The sequence below is a fragment of the Sturnira hondurensis genome, unplaced genomic scaffold (genome assembly GCF_014824575.4).
Source record: "Sturnira hondurensis isolate 20B ecotype Veracruz unplaced genomic scaffold, ASM1482457v3 Scaffold0009719, whole genome shotgun sequence".
Lineage (NCBI taxonomy): Eukaryota > Metazoa > Chordata > Mammalia > Chiroptera > Phyllostomidae > Sturnira > Sturnira hondurensis.
The window spans coordinates 3,513,911-3,531,131 of record NW_028082350.1 but is presented as its reverse complement, the minus strand read 5'-3'; the positions used below and the strand labels follow the sequence as shown (position 1 = coordinate 3,531,131).

Here is a 17,221-nt window from a genome sequence, read left to right as displayed (position 1 = left end):
TTGGGAGTCAGATTATGGAGGATCTTGAATGCTATGCTAAAGAATAAAGACCTGTCTTTGTATTCTAAAGAAAACATTTCTGATCAGGTTATGGTGTGTTGAAAGAAATACTGTTACAGATATGGAAAGTAACCAACTCCCTACTCCTTCAAGCAGCTGCTCGGACCTGGGCTACACCAGCCAAACCAGAGCACAGGCCTCCTCAAGGTGCCCCTTGACCCCTACATCCATTTGTTAAAATGTCATTGGTACCACTAGCATTGACCCTGAGTCAAGTGGCCAAGTACAGAGCCTCTGAAGGGACATAAAATGCCTTTCTCTCACAGCTGCACCAAGAAACTTTCTCTGGTCCTCTGCTCCCTCCCACACAGCCGTTCCAAGTTACCACACATTCCTTTCTCCCAAAAAAGAAAGCGGGGCTTCCTGAGGCTGGCTGGGACCAGAGGGGGGCCAAGGGTCGGGGTTAAGAAGTGATAAATCTTGCTCTCAGAAGAAAGACAGGAGGGTGGGATTTCAGAGAGAGGGAAAAGCAAAGTAGATGGAAGGGGAGCTGGGAGAGAGAGTTCAGGAACATTACATTTCCCTCGATGTGCATGTTGTGGGGAGGCCCTCATTCTGAGGCCCAGGACCCCTGCCTGGGATGCCTGAGAGCGGCTCTGGAGCCCCTCACTCTACTCAAACTCTAGAGCGTTTAGACCGCCCTCCCAATCTGGAAAATGGGACCAGAGACATTTTGCTTCCTTTATATATGTATATATATATCTCATCTTATGAGAAAAAATTCCGCTTCCATTTTTTATCCTTCCCATGTTCTCATTCATTTCTACACTGGTAAACTGCTGACATTCCGGGCGGCAGCAGCGCTTCCACGTTAATTTTCCTCCCTGATCGTCCTGCCTTTGGTGTGTGGCTGCTCTCTGCATGTGCGGGAGAAAGCAATCAGAAGAGTTTCTCTGGCAATTATCTTCCCATACTGAGTCACATAATTTCATATAATTGCTGGGTAAAAGCTGCTTGGAAAAAGAAGCCACTAGCTGATGATATAGCAACATGCTATATTATTTTTTATTCCAAGCAGCAGTGAGGTAGATCAGAATACCCAGTTCTATTGTGACAAATAACTCAGAAACAACCACCCTGTAAAATGCAAAGGATCCAAATTACCGTGGAACTTCATTATCTCACCTTCAGCCCCCCCCCAAGATCCCTCAACCCCCAAAGTCTCACTCCCCTGCCCTTGCAGCCATCCACCTGCTTGCCTCTCTGCCAGGTCAGCCCACTGAAAACACACCTAGGGGTCTCACCAAGGCCTGGACACTGGCAGGATTCCCAGAGAAAGACGAAATCCCTCACTCCACAGAGGACATGCCTGAAGTAACTCTCTTCGCCCTTTTTATGGGGTCACAGAATGCCTGAGCCCCATTGTTTAGGCTATCTGGTTATCTTAGACTATTACCCTATGCCAGGGGACATGACTTAGCTTATGATGTATCTCTGCCAAAAGAAGCTGGTGAAAATTCCATTGTGTACAAACAGTATACAATCAGGATGTAAGGTTTACCAGATGGATTTAGAATCTTAGAATGCCAGAGTCAGAAAGACTGAGATGAAAACTCCTACTTTCTATTCAAGGAGGTTGAGCCCCACCCAACAGTGAAACGATATAGTCAGTCCATCCAGCTAGTCAGGTGCAGAGCCAGGCTCAGGACCCACGCCTCCAACTCCTGTCTGCTGCTCTGGTGTGCTGGGATTGGGTGGTGGGCAGGCCAGAGTTGGGGGAGCAGCAGGGAAGGCTGAGACATGCCTGAGTACTTGGGCAGCCCGGCAAGGCACCTACAGAAATGAAGGTGACTAGGGCAATGAAAGGGGACAAAAGGGAAGCACCTGACAAGCTCCTCTGGCTCTCCATTAGAAGACCACCTTTGCTTGAAGATGTCAGGGGCCAGTGGTGGAATTATCTCTTTAAAGGTCCTCATTCTCAAGAGGGAACAAAGGAATAATCAGAGAGTCCTTTCCAATCACCCCGGCTGCACTGTGCGTGATTGTGGGGCAGGTGACTGCTACTTTGGCACAGATCTGAACAGTCTGAGGCCAGGCTAAAGACTGAAAACAGACAAGGTCCAGGACTCAAAATTATCATGGAAAAATTGTCCCGATTTACTGGCAGAGAGGTGCATCTTTTATATTCTAAGATATTAGTCTTATTGTTTAGGAGGAAAATAGGGGGACAGTAGTCTGATCTGATTGTGCTGAGCAAGGTCTGTGTGGAGACAGGGACTGGCCCCTGCAGCCGTGTGAGGTCCCCCAGCCTCAGACCTGATGAGAGCAGTGCAGTCTGAGTGCACCACCAGCTCCCCCCTACGCCTGCTAACGATGGAACTCGGGGAAATGGTCGTATAGACCAGCAGATAATGCTCAACCTGTGGCTTTGAAGGTGTTTTACTTTCACGAGAATTTAGACATCATAATCCCTGAGTGCTGGAACAGCTAAAATGTTCCTGATACTTACTGGCACCCCTTCATCCCCAATGTCCTCCTGTCCCCCATCTGTGCTGCAGCAGCCAGGCGTCCTCGCACTCACGCACAGCTGCCCCTTCCTCTCTGAACTGCTCATCACTTTCCTGCTTCCCATCTTAGCTGCTTTGGGGTTTTATGTACCAGAGGAAAAAAGGTGAAGAACAAAAGGACAGTCATACCTACTTGACAGCTCTGTGACAAGAAGAGCTCCCCAGGCAGCTTCCTGGGGTCCTTCCTGGCTGGGCCCAGCACTCCTCTCTCCTCCCTCCTTCTTTGTATCAGGGATGCTTTCAGGGATGGGGTGTGTTCTCCCTTCACCTCGTGTTCCACATGACCAGTGGCCTGGAAATAGTTAAAGACCACAGTGTGGTTTCACACCCCCTAATTTGTGCCCTTAAACAATTTGACCTTGATGTTCCCCAGCCACAGTGACCCAGAGCCATGACCAAGTTTCATCCATTTTTATAAAATGAAGGGTGGATTATTCTTCCTCTTTGGCCCCTCGTGGAAGGTCGCTCGGAACTCCCTTTCTTCATCGAGCTGCAAGGCAGGCCAGTGTGCGTGCAACCCCAGGTCCATGCACACGAGGTGGGGGCTCTGGATCCAACGGCTGGAGAACATCAACTTCCCAAAGAGGTCAGGGCTGGAGCTCCTCACAGTGACACAAACCCCAGTCCCACTCACACTGCATACTTTCCGGGGCATCAGCCTTGACTGGAGTGTGGAAGGGAAGGTGCAGGGAAGACTGGTGAGTCTTCTAGAGGGCATATAACAGTGAGTTTGGCAGTGGGAATAAGCCAGCTGCTGGAGATTGGGAGTTTGAGGGTGTGGATGGAGAGCAGAGGTCGGCCTGAAACATAGGAGTCCTTCTATGGACTCCATGGAAAGAAATGAGAGGAAGTAAAAATTCTAAGATGGAAAGCCCAGTCTACGAGGCCCAGTCTAGGAGTCTGAATTGGATATTTGAGGTAACAGTAATCATCATGACAAATAACACAGGTCAGGCAGTATTTTTAGTACTTTAAATGTTTATGCTGCCCTGGCTAGTGTAGCTCAGTGGATTGAGCGTGGGCCTGCGAACCAGACGATCACAGTTCGATTCACAGTCAGGGCACATGCCTGGGTTGCAGGCCAGTTCCCAGCAGGGGACTCACTAGAGGCAACCATACATTGATATTTCTCTCCTTCTCTCCTTCCCTTCCCCTCTAAAGATAAATAAATAAAAAATATTTTTAAATAAATAAATAAATAAATAAATAAATAAATGTTTATGCTCATCTGATCCTTAAAAATAGCCTATGGAGTATGTGTTACCATCAAACCCATTTTACAGAGAAAGAAACTGAGGCACACAGAGGTCACCTGGTGAGTAAAAGATGAATTCCAAACTTCAACCCAGCTCAGTCTGCCTCTCTGCTGGTAAAGGAAGGGTAGTCTTCCTGCTGTGAGCTCCTAGTTCCATGCCCTGGGCCCCTCATCCCTCAGGAGGGCCACCTGCACTGAGGGTCCCCAGGAGACTTACCACCCAGCCACTGCCACTCTGTTTCTTGCTCCAACCCTGGTCCAGCAGGCTGAAGCTGCAGGCCTCAGACACCTAAGAAAGTCAAATCAGCCCTGCGAAGAGGGCCATGATGAAGGGGCGCCTCGGGGCGAACACTTACACAAGCTCCCCAACACCTCTAACTTCACACACATTCACAAAAGAAAAACAGTAGAATACACAGTGACTGCCAGCTCAGCCGGAGAGAGAATTTATATTCCCTTGTTGAATAGAGAGCTGTTTACTTAGAAAGGCAATTTGTTTGTTTGGTTTAAGTGATTACAGAATTGTGCAGCTGATGGTGGGGAGTGGGAGGCTAGTTAGTGGGAGTATGGGGTGGGTGTGATGGGAGACTAGCTAACCCATTCCCCGTCTGTGCTCCTGCTATAAAGGTTATTATAAAAGTCAAATGAAATCATATACAGGAAGGTTCTTCATAAACTGTAAAGCTCTACAGTAACAATACTTAACATTTATAGGCATTCATGTCAAGTACATTTAATCCTCACAGCAGTTCTAGGACGCGGCTATGCTTATGATCGTTCTTATTATACAGATGGAGAAACTGAGGCCAGGAAAGTTAAGAAATTTGTCTAAAGTCACAAAGCCAGAACGTGGTAGGGCCTAGATTAGGGCCCAAGCAGTGTAGCTCCAGAGCCCTTCCTCTGAACCACTCTGCACCCTGCCTCTACGCTAGGTGCCTTTGTGTACTTGAGCAAGTTACTCTGCCTCTCAGAGCCTTTCTTTCTGAAACAGCAAGATAGGAATAATAATATGCACTTCAGGAGCTGTGAGGATTAGATAAAATAGCCTTTGTTCATGGACAATTGTCCTTTGTCTGCCCACAACCAACCCTTCTAATAGGGCTATCTCCTTTGGTGGGGGAGATGGCTCTTCCACATTCCAATCCTGTAGGTCTACTAGAGGCTGCCAATCGCAGCCCCTCCCTTGCAGCTAAAAGGAGTGGGTGTGACTTAGTGTTTCCCAGGGGCTGTCAAGTTGGAACCAAGGAGAAGGGTTGAAAGCAGCCCAGCTGTGAAATGTGGGGAAGGGGAGAAGTCGTCCAGCAGCAGACAAGGGAAGAGCCGACAGGAGGGGACTGGGAGAAGGAACAGGAACAAAGTCCTGGCTGAGTGTCCTCCTTGCCCATCGTCCCAAACCAGCGCCGCTCTGTCCATTCTGCTGCTTGTCTCTGTGAACAGAGAATCCCTTCCTTGCCTAAACAGGGTAGAGTTCTGTTTCTGTAATTTGCAGTGAAAAGGGACAGCATGTCAGGGCTGCTGAGCACTGTGCCCAGCAAGCAGCAATGCTCTTTGAGTATCAACTGTTAATATTGTTAATGACATCACCCCCTCTTTCCTCAGCTTCCTTCTTCAATTTCTACCTTCTGCTGGGAAATGGGAAAAAGAAACAAAGAGCTGAGCAAGAAAAGGGCCCTAGTCCCCTCCTCTGACTCCCTTCCTTCCTCCTTTAGTTGTTGTCTAACCCCGGGAAGGCCCGTTTTCCTGACGTGGGCTGAGAGGACCTGGGCCCTCGACAGACAAAGAGGGCCTGACAGACTCAAAAGGCTTCCACGCCACGGCCTTCTCCAGCCTCAAGACAAACAGCCTGCATCATCCAGGGCCACAGACAGGTGGCATAGAAAACCTCATCTTACTGAGTCAGCCAGAGACTGGTGACACATGCTCCTGGCCAATACTGAGGGTGCACCCCCCCCCCGCCCCGCCCAAGACACAGAAGCAAGATAAACAGAGATGGCAGGAGACAGCAGGAGAGGAAAAAATCCCAGAAGAAGGTAAACTGAACAGGGAGGTACCCCAAAACAAGCATAAGAGGCTGCGAGATGGAACAAAGGCTGGCTGACAGGCAGCACCCCCAACAGGAACTGAGAAAAGGGGAAAGGGAGGGACACAGGTGGTAAAGCCAGGAGAGGCGGAGCTGCTGAGAGAAGAGAAAATGTGCTCTGGCAAAAACATCAAACAGCCTCCATGCTATCGACCTCCCCTCAAGACCCTAGCTGGGCCTATACCCTTGGCTGTCTTGGTTGCCTCCGCCATGCCCCTGGGAGCCCTGGTCAGTGATGCTCCCAAGAACGAGCAGAGAGGCGGAAATGCACTAGGGAAGAGGGTAGAAAAGAAAGTCACCAGACAGCTGCCATTCCTGGGAGCAGCATTTCCCGCCCTTCCTGCCTGCAGGGCAGTTGTCCAGTGAAAGATGAAAATTTTCTGCTGTCCAGGCACCCTGCTGGACAGGGGCAGAAACCCAAGACCCAGCCCTGGAGGGCTCTGGGCACCCCACCCCTCTGGTCAACATGCTGCCCAGTCTTTCTCCTAACCCAAAGTCCTTGCAGGAGAATCCAGAGATTCCCACAAGGGGTCCCTTCAGTGTGACTCTCTAGGAGGGCTGGGCCCAGAGAAGCACCAGCAGGGCCAAGTAGACTTTTGCAAAAGTAGGATGCTATGCCAAGGGCAGCCCTGGCCCTCCCACCTCCTTAGATTTTGGGGAGGTCAGGGCAGGATATTATCAGGACAGGGACTTGTCCTTCAGCCCTGGATCCTCATGTGTACCTGTGGCTGTCATAAGAGGAAGGGGGAGCAACTGGGTTCTGTATGTTCCACACCCCACCTTGTTCCTCTTCTCTGAAGGGGATGATGATGGCAGTGAAGATGACATCTACCATATATGTGGAAGACACTTTACTTACCAGACAATATCATGAGCATGAACTCAAAGGAACACCACAAGGACAGGTGATGAGGGGTGTCACTGCCATTTCACAGATTAGAAAAGGTAAAGCTCAGAGTTTTATGTCACTTGCCCAAGGTCCCACAGCTAACCATGGCATGGCTGACATCAGCTTCTAATTCTATGGATATCAAATGCTATGTATGCCTTTGCCACTCTTTCTTGCTGCTTCCCTGGCAAGTGTGGCAATGCGTGGGAATTAAGGGAAATGAAAATGCTGACCTCACTCAAGACCCAGCTAGCCGCTTTGGACCGGAGTGTTCTCACCCAGGCCAGGGAAGAGGAACCAGGGTGAGAATAACCCAAATAAAGTTAAATAGCTTTCCTAAACTTTAGCATGCATTATGATGTTTTTTTCCTTTCTCAGTTTCTTGCACAACTCTGCTGTGTTGCTATGACTGATGTTAGGGTAAGACTGGGACCCTGGAGCCCCTCTGGAGGAGGGAGGAGGCTTAGCCTGTCCATCAGCCATTGCTGGACCCCAGCAGCTCAAAATTCTGCCCTATCCCTCCCAGCTGAGCATCAGCACCAGCAAGCACATTCGTCTGCCTCCTCAGACTCTGCCCACCTTACAGCAGCTGCTGGGCTTCCCTCTGCTCTCTGCCCAGCAGAATGTCAGTGCACTTACGCTAGGAACCGGACAATGTTCCAGACCTGCGGTAGGCGACCCTGTCCACTGGAACTTGGCCTACAGGGGATGCCAACAGAACCACGTGCCTGGCAGCTGGCAGCCTTTCTGAATGGGCAGCAAGAAGCAGATCCCTCTTTTGCTGGTATGGCTCAGAATTAGAGCAGGGTATAGAACTGCAATAAAGACCACCCCCACTCAAAAAAGATATCCACACTCATAATATTCTCCCAAGGAGAGATTTCACAAAATGCTTCCTTTAAAAGGTAAATACTTCCAATCCTAACAGTCATTTATGTCTTGGCCCAAGTTATTTTAATCAGATTGCTTTCCAAAGAGCTGAGATCTGCCTGCACTTAGGTGGAGAAATTGGTGGGAAAAAAGAGGGACATTTTGGAACAGGGTGTAATTTTGGAAAAAACGACACCATCATCTTTCCAGTAACCAAATTAACAACATTTATTAATGGTTCTACTGTTGTCCAGGAACTTGGCTCATCACTGAGGATGCTCCAGCAGCACAGTCCCGGCCTCACGGAGTTTATGGTCTAACCGAGGAGCGTGAGCTAACAGACCGATATGCTTGTCTCAAGGACTGGAAAGAGCACAGCTCCCATCACGAGGCCCTGGAATTGTGCTGAAGGGACACTGAAAGGGACTGAAGACTCAGGCCTGTCAACACCACAGTGATGAATCACACTAACAGTTTTCTTGATGTGATGTGATGAAAATTGCACTTTACTTTTGAGATCTTTGCCCCTAAACCCATAAGTCCAGTCTAATCATGAGGAACACATCGGACAAATTCCAACTAAAGGACCTTACAATATACCTGACCAGCCAAAACTGCATGGTGGTAAAATTAAAAATATATATATATTTTTTAAAGCCAGTCTGAGAAACTGTCCCAGCCAAGAGGAACTTAAGGGGACATCACAACTAAGTATAATGTGGTAGCCTAGATGGGATGCTGGACTAGAAAAGGGATATTAGCCCTGGCTGGTGGAGCTCAGTGGATTGAGTGCGGGCCTGCGAACCAAACAACTGAGGTTCAATTCCCAGTCAGGGCACATGCATGGGTTGCAGGCCAGTTCCCAACAGGGGATGCACAAGAGGCAACCATACATTGGTATTTCTCTCCCTCTCTCCTTCCCTTCCCCTCTAAAGGTAAATAAGTAAAATCTTAAAAAAAAGAAAAGGGATATTAGGTAAAAACTAAGGAAATGAGAATAAACTTCATATAGTTATTAATAATATGTCAATATTGGTTCATTATTTGTGTGAAAGATAATATATAAACAAAGACACTTCCAAATGGAGTTGGAGCTGCCACCCCAGATGAGCTGCCCAGCATGGATTCCTCCTCAAATCTTTAGAATGTTTAGACTGGGCAAAGCAACCCTTCCCCCGGGCCAGTGTAGCATTGGCCCAGTCTGCCAAAAAGTCTACTTTCCTGTTTGCAAAGCTAACTTTCCTGTTAGCTTTGCAAACAGGAAAGTAGACATCCTGACTACCAGACTGAAAATTAAACTCATTCTTTAGGATTAGCACCACCAGGTATAGCCTAACAAATAACCACCTTATCTGCACCTATAGAAAGTTCTTCCTTCTGCCCTGGCTGGTGTGGTTCAGTGGATTGAGCACAGGCCTGTGAACCAAAGGGTCACCAGTTCGATTCCCAGTCACAGCACATGCCTGGGTTGCGGGCCAGGTCCCTCATAGGGGGCGTGTGAGAGGCAACCACACACTGATGTTTCTCTCCCTCTCCTCCCTCTCTTCCTCTTCGTCTAAAAATAAATAAATAAAACCTTTAAAAAAGGAAGTCCTTCCTTCTATTCCATGTAGTTACTCCCCCTCCATTCTTATAAAAAAAACCCTTGCCTTCACCCCCTAATTGGAACACTGGGTTTCTACCTGAATCGGTGCTTCCCAAATAGTTATTCTTTTGGATCTTGAATAAAAGCTTGCCCTTTTATTTTTTAGGTCAATATTCATAACAAATGTACCAGGTTTATGTAAGATATTAATAATAGGGGAAACTGAGGGGGGGTGCAGTACAATGGACCTCTTACTCATCTGTTCAGTTTTTTGTAAATCTAACATTGTTTTCTAAAGGGCTATTAACATTTTTAAATTCAGTTAAAAACAAAAACAATCCCCCAACCTCATCCCATCACCTTCCTGGAAAGCTGTATGAAGCCCTGTGCCCTGTTCACATCTCCTGATGCTTCTGTGGTTCAGAAACACAGGCCAAAGCCAGCAAACGCTTTTAAAGCTGCCTCTGAAAACAAGTGCTTTGGGTCCAAACACAGGTCACAGATGAATCTTTACCCTCCAGAGAAAATGCAAGCAACCTGTTCCCTAGATTTCCATTTTAAATGTCCATCAATAAACAATTGAATCTCAATTATTCTGCTTAATAGCCTCATCTAAAATAACTGGCCTGTTTACAAAATTCTAGAGAGGCTAATGAGCCAGCAGGACTCAAAGCCTGAGACTGAGGAGAGAGCAGAGGGCAGTGACAGTCTAGTGGGCTAAGGGACGAACAGCAGCTGGACCCTTGACTGAATTCCCCACACTTCCCCAATAGCTGCTAGGCAGCACGGAAGCAGGGCAGGTGCCTCTGGCCCAGATCTTCTCTGTCTGACACCTCCCACAGTGGCCGCTTCCCACTGGGTCCCATCCCACTGCTGTGCCTGCCCTACTACCCTTCCTTCCTGAGGCGGGGCATTCTGGGCCCACAGGTCCCCGTGACTCACAGCTGTTTCTCTGGAGCCCAGAATCTACCCAGCCTGGCTGTCCAGGGGGAGTGGGAGGGACAAAACTCCTTTGTTACATAGTAGTAGACTTTTATTTTAACCAGGTGCCACCTTTACCTTTAATATGAAATGACTTCTCAGGAAGAGAAACAGAGGAAGAAAATAACTGACCATAAAAAATAAGTCCCCTTCCGCAGACAGGAAACAACAGAACTTACAAGTCACAAACCCAGGCCTGGTTTCTGCCACCCCACCATCACTGCCGACATCTCAGCCATTATCCTGTGGGCTTCTCATAATAGCCCCCAGAGGCAGGAGCAAGAGCAATACTGTGTGGCCAACTCCAGCACAGGCCAGTAACACGAGTTGTCCAGAATGAGTCAGGGAACAGACACAGCAGCCCAGGTCCTGCCCCCAAGGGGAATTCAGTTCAGTTCTAGAGAATCTGGCTGGCAGGCAGCACTCCACAGAAGCCCCAGGCCAGGGCCCACAGGTCGGGCAGGTGTGAGCAAGTCAGGCCAGCAATGGGATCGCCTCCTCCATACATCTGCTAACAAAAGACCATTCAAGAGAGGCCAGACAAGCAATCCCAGTGGCAGAAACAGAAAATCGGAGCCACTGCCAGGCCAGAGGCCTAGGGGCCAGGCCCACGGGCCAGGCCCACCTACCCTACCCACAGCTATACCACAGTAACCTGGCAACTTGGCCAGCCTCTTCTACAACCTCTGCCCAACAGTCTACCTCCTTGAAATCACAGCTCAGACCTCTGTGTTTGAGCCTGCCAAATACTTTGCAATATATTCCCATTGCCTTGTGTGGCAGTTGCTGTAACATGGAGATAAGTCCTGACCTGCATATCTAGGGTCTGTCCTACCTCTGGGTGGTGAGAGTAGGTGTATGTGTGCATGGAGGATTTACCTGACCTTGTTTATCTCTACTTCAGGAAACACATTGTCCCCTCCTTCCTGACAGATGCCTTCATTTCCACTATTCCCACAGAACCAAGGCCCACACCTCTTTCCACATACTGCCACCACTAGGGTGTGTGTCTCCCCCATCGGGCTCTGAACTTCCTGGGTGCACAGCCACATTCTAGGCATCTCTGAATCTCCAGAACTTAGCATAGTAGCTGCTCAATAAATGTTGATGACTGCCTTTAATATCATTATCCCTTTATGTCATAATCCTGTCTAAACTCAGAACAACCTAAGGATCTGTATAAAATTTCGAAGGAGTTGTAAAACTTTCTCAGTGCCCTCTCCACCCGCCACTTCCTCATGTCTGCTCTCTAGGTCTCGGTCAAACCCCAATCACCAAAAATACTATGATAAATCAGCTACCTCCATTGACTTCACCCCTTAAGCATCCCAGACCTAAGATGGAGTCAAATTCTTAGTTTTAGACTCTACCAAAGGAACTGGGTATAGGAATGAAGGAATCTACACCTTGGCAATATATGGTTTGTGCCTGGGTATGGGTGACTGCCAGAGGACAGCTTTGAAGGACAAGTGGGCTTTCAACACCTCCTGGTGAGTGAGGACTTTTTCCCGCCTATGTCCAGCTCACATGTGCTCATTGGGCTTTCTCCATATGTCTGACACCAAGCCAGGCACTGTCTAGGGGTTAAGCTGACTTTGCCACTGAAGAGGTTAAGTGGGGATGGAGGGGTAACGGTGTGGACATAAGTAGCTAAAACGAAAGTACACTGGGCCACAGAGCATTCAGTGGTACAGGGAATAGGAAAGCATGCCTGTTTCCCAAGAATTACGAAAAGCTATTTGAAAGGATGAGCAGTTGAGAGGCGCCTTAAAGGATGATATAATAACAACAAGATGTCATTCTGATTATAATGTCACTGTTATCATTACTATCATAGCAGCTAATAGCTACTGAATGTTTGCTATGTGCTAGGCACCACATAAAGCACTTTACATAGCTTACCCTTCTCAGCCCTCATTTGACAAATAAGAAAATTGAGGTTTAGAAGTATTAAGAAAACCAGCAAGCATAAGAACCCAGATTAGAGCCCAAGTGTGTGTGTCTCTGAAGGCTGTCAACCCCAAAGTCAGCAGGCTGGAGTGACAGAGCTTATTCCAGACAGGACCCAAGCACAGGCAGAAGGGAGGAAATACAGACATGGGATGACCATCAGAGAAGGTGCCTAGAGAGTAGCTGCAGCCAGGTTCCAGAGAGCCTGGAGTGCCAGTGCCAGGCACCTGTCCTTACTAAGAGGCAATGGAGAGCCACAGAAGGCCTGATGTAACTGGACCTGATTAGCAAATCAGTGGGAAATGGACCGGAATGGAGCAAATGGAAATGAAGAGTCCATCACAATGGTCTGGGTGACAGAGTGCAGCTGGGTGAGGTGAGAGGGTATGTGCGAACCTGTGAGCACATGCCCATCTGTGAGTTACGTCTGCTAGATCATGTACGTGTTTGAAAGGGAAAGTGTGTGAACTGTGTGTGTGCATGTGAGTGTGCAGGGCCTTTCTGTTGAGGAAAAAGTTTGCAGAGCCTTCCTGGTGGGAGGCGGGGTCAGGTAAGCGGCAGGAAACAAGAAGAGACATGACAAACCAATTGGTCTATCTAAAGAAGAGGGCTCTAGTGAATGAGAAACCATCATTTCACAGCTCTGTGAGCCCCCAGAAGCGCAAAGAGCCTGGCACATCAGAGGAACTCAATTAACATTTGTTAAAATAATGTAAGAATGCATCTAAGATCTTGGCCTCAGGTCTCTTCTGAGGCCTGACTTTAGCCGTCAGCAGTGTATGTGTGTGTTGGAGGTGGGGGTGTCACTGTCATTCCAACTAGACCCTTCCTCATCCCCAGTCCCCTCCACCCCAGATATTCTGAGCTGGAGTGGTCACACTCCCAGAGCCCCAGCCCTCTTCCTCGGCCCTGTGCTCCCTCGAATATCTTTCTAGCAGACTCCAAGCTGACTTCATACTTTCTCAGGTCAGGTTCTCCCCTCCTACCTCCTATTTCAAAGCAAAGATGCTGCCAAATTGGCCCCAAGCTTTCGCCTGAGCTGAAAATATACTGCTTCTCATCAGGTGCAGAGAGAACTGACCAACTCTCCCTGTCCCACTCCCTAGCTGGCCAAAGGCTCTCCCTCCAGAGGATTTCATAGACCCACCAAAGGATGGCCCTGAATCTCATCCTCTCCAGAGGACACTTCCTTCAAGACTGCCCAGTCCCAGGTTTCATCATGGCAGGAAACACCAGGTAGACCAGTGTCTAGGAGGGGCTGGCTCCCATGTCCCAAGAGAAGAAAACTTGGTCTCAGTTTCTTAGGTGCCTCCTGTTCTGCCAAATGTAAGGGGAGGCTTTCTCTGGAGTAAACAGAGAACAGCTCCTTTCTTGCTCAGCTCAGCTGCAACCCTGTTTTATGAAATGATTACATTTCAGCACCTAGGGAGAAAGGGGATCTCTTTCAGATCATATAATCTACAAAATTTTAAAAGAAGAAATGCCTTTGAAATCGTGGAATCTAACCCCTCCCCCCCCCCAAAGCAAGGCAATATTGACAGACATGGAAATACACAGATGTGGAAATAGAGGTTTAAAATCTTGGGGGCTTTCAGTTTGCTTCAGCTCAGTCTAAGCCATTTCTGGCTTTCACCAAAACCCAGTTTGCATCCAGGAGTATCTGTGGAATAAATGCACTTCCCTTTGGGGCCTGGGTCTTTGGCTCCAGGCACGTAGCCTGTAGCTATAGGCTCTCTACCTCCTGGGGCTGGGGCTGCCATAACTGATTTATTTCCTCCAGAGCATTCAGGCAGAAGCTGGTGAGTGATTTGTTAGACAGTGAGTCCTGGGGGCTGCCTGGCACAGGCTGCCTGCCATCCAGATGGCAGCCACCTAAATACAACAGGGCTGTGGGGCAGGGAAGCGTGTGCTCTGATTTATGGGGGATGTAAGTAGGCTGGCTCTAAGCAAAGATTCCTAGGACGAGTCCAGGAGCCTCAGGCTTTACTCGGGGGCAGGACATGGATAAAGCAAACAGTGGAGAGATTTAAATTCTGGTCTGGGACCCACCTCTTGAGTCTAGCACCGAGAAGAGGGGCTCCCCTTGGGGATCTGGAAGTGCATTTCTATCTTTCTGTCAGGGTTCCTGGGGAAATGTTTCCTTCTGAGCCTTCTCAGCCTTCCCCTATATGCTTTGGTATAGAGCTGATAAGGCAGGAAATGTCGGTATTCCAGCTGATATCTATATAGAAGTACCGTGTGTGTGTTGGGGAGGCGATGGTATGGGTTACAGTTTGTGTGTGTGTGAGCACGCACAATGTGATGGCAGGGTATATGGGTAGCATTGTGAGTGGTGTGTTGTAGTGAGTTATATGTATGGTGCATTTGGTGTGCATGCAATGTGATATACGTGTGAGTAGTGGTGTGTGTGTAGTATGGTATATGTACATATATGTGTTTGGGTGTGTTTGTGATATGCCGTGTAGGGGGGACGAGTGAAGTGGGTAAGAGGCCATGTAAGTTTGGGTGGGAGCTAGCTATGCAGGGGCCCCTCCCAGAGAAGCTGGATAACCAGTATCTAGGCAGCCATGTTGGGGGGAGGGGAGGAGATCTGGAAGTGAGGAATGGGCAGAAAAAGGAGGGAGGCTGAGAATTAAAAGGGAGTTTCCATGGCAACTACCAGGCACGTCACAGGCAAAAGGCTAAGTTGCAGAAACAGATATACACACCCACATACACAATATGAGAGCACCAGGCCCCCAGAGTAGGGGTCCTTTCACCAGAACCGATTGCCCACTAATCCATCTCCAAACCTGGAAATCCAGCCCAGCCTCAGAGCACCATGCCGAGGAGACAAAGGAAATGAAGACAGAGGCCCCATGGGTGGGGAGAAGCCTTGGCTGCCTCAGTCTCTCACATCTGGAGGTTGGCAGCAGGAGTCTGGGCAGGACCATTTCTCCAGCACAGCTGCTCCCTGCCCCACCCTTGGGTGTGTTCTCTACCAGCCACCACTTGTAAGAGCCAGAAGCAAGCGTCAGAGGCTGCCGGCTGCTCTTCCAACTCTCCACGAAGCTCAGTGAGACACAATGTGGGAGGCTCTGCCAGGGTCAGCCCTGCCGGGAAAGGGGCTGGGCAGGAGGAAATGAGGGAATGGGGCAGGGAGGGGGTCAGGGCCCCCTAGAAAAAATCGGTTCTGGATAAACAAGGAGAAAAAAATTGATGCAGGCGTTCTCATGAATCCCCAGGTCCTGGAATCCCAACCTTTCTTTACCTCCCCCACAGGCCTGCCACTCCCCAAACCAGCAAGTTCCATTTTGTATTGCTCGTGTCCACACTCACATCAGCCACCTTCCTACGCTCTGCTCCGGTGTCCACAGCTTCCAAGTAGCAAAGGGAAGATTCCCCCTGGGCGTAGGGTGGTGCAGCCCTTTCCCCTTCTTCTAAAAACCAGAGCCTCAAGCTCCAGGCAGCAGCAAGCGCTCTTCCAGCCACCAGCTTCACCCTACCTCCGGTGCGAGGCCCGTCTCCCCTTCCGACGCCTACCTCCTTTTTTTACATCCCAACCCGATTTCCGCTGCCCAAGTGGCAGGTGTCCGTGAAGACGGCTCACGCCCACGAAACAAACAAACCCGGCAGCTCCCCAGAGTCTGCGATCCATCCCCACCCGAGCTTCTCCCTCCTGGAAGAAGAACCCAACTTTATCACCTCCTCAGCAGCTTACCTGCACAGCGCGGTCCACTCCGAGACGATCCCGGGAGGACGCGAAGAGTGCGGAAGAGCTGGGAGTGGCGGGCCTGGGGCAGGACGGCGGGAGAGGCTTTCTCTGTTTTCCCGCCTCCTCTCCGCCGAGGGTGGGCGGGGGAGACGCGCGTCTCCCTGCGGGGTGGGAGCAGTGGGCGGGGCCCCGCGGGCTTCTTGGGAGACCCCAGCAGCCTTGTCGCCAGCCGCTGGCTTCCGGGTTGCGTTCCCCGGGACCCCCGTCGCCCTGGCCCGGGCCCAGGCTCCCGCTCCGGGTTCGCCCCCTCGCCCTCGGGCAGTAAGGGATGCTTTCCCAGGGCGGCCACTTCCGAGAAGCAACAGGAGCCTGCAGTCGAGGGGCGGGCCAGAGCCAGCTTGGGTTTGTCAGGAAGGCGCCTTTTGATTTTACTCTAGTGAAGGTGGGAAGAGAGCGGGACAAACACTATGCCAGAGCTAGGGTCACTCTGAAATAGAAAGCTGAGGGGACCGGAACAAAAAAATATAAAATAAGGCAGAATCAGACACTGCAACCCACGTTAACTGGAGCCTTGACAGTTAAGGGGAATGGTGCACCAAATGTGCACCATTCATGTGCACCTGAAGAATGGCTGTGTCCTGGCTGCGTGAGTCGGCTCCGGTTGTAGTTGCAGCTGTCATTTCAGCTAGAGACAGGTGTGGTGCTGGGGATGAGGTGCTCAACCCCAACCACAGATTGCTGCCCAGAACCTCCTTTTCAAGATCCTCCTGCCCCCATCACAGTACTCTCCTCTCCCTAGCCCACTCCTCGGGGTCCAAATTCAAGACGGAGAACAGCATTTGAAGATATAAATCCTAGTGCTACACGACTCAAGCTGTGCCTTAATCTAGAGTCCATGTGAAAATGGCTCTGAGACCACTGACCTCCTAGGATGCTTAGCCTAGCCCTCAGAGTGACTGACCTCCTAGGATGCTTAGCCTAGCCCTCAGAGTGAGTGCTCAGTGAAGCAGCTGTCAGGGGGAAGAGCAGGCTTGTAGGAAGGGAAGAGGCCAGGCACTGGCAGAAACCACAGAAACAGAGCAAGGGCTGGCCATTTAACTGGGAGCCAGCAGGCCATGCTGCTTGCCATGAGGCTGCCCAGCCTCAGCCAAGATGTGGCAGCAGGGTGAGGGGTGGCTCCTGAGAGAGGCTGCTGTGTCCAAGCCTGGGCAGGGCCCCAGGGACTTCATTACAGACCCCAAACCCTGGGAGGATGGGTACTGCTAGAAAGAGTCCCAGCCCTACTTCTAACACCTCTGTCCTGGGCCTCCAGTTTCTCATTTGTGCAGTAAAGGAGATGGAATACATAAT

The 17,221-nt window shown here is 49.8% G+C and overlaps 1 protein-coding gene across 5 annotated transcripts in view; it reads right to left on the bottom strand.

The window, feature by feature from the left end:
• The window catches only part of FXYD6 (FXYD domain containing ion transport regulator 6), a 29,121-nt gene extending 13,004 nt beyond the window's left edge, over positions 1 to 16,117 (bottom strand). The window contains exons 1-2 of one of the 5 annotated variants that reach the window (XM_037057505.1): positions 15,878 to 16,117; positions 4,040 to 4,111 (exon numbers count right to left, since the gene is read on the bottom strand). The gene's annotated coding sequence lies outside the window, so the exon portion shown is untranslated. Of the gene's footprint in view, positions 1 to 4,039; positions 4,132 to 15,877 lie in introns of all 5 variants that reach the window. The other 4 variants (XM_037057502.1, XM_037057506.1, XM_037057507.1 and 1 more) reach the window with 4 other exon arrangements.
• Positions 16,118 to 17,221: the final 1,104 nt, after the last annotated feature.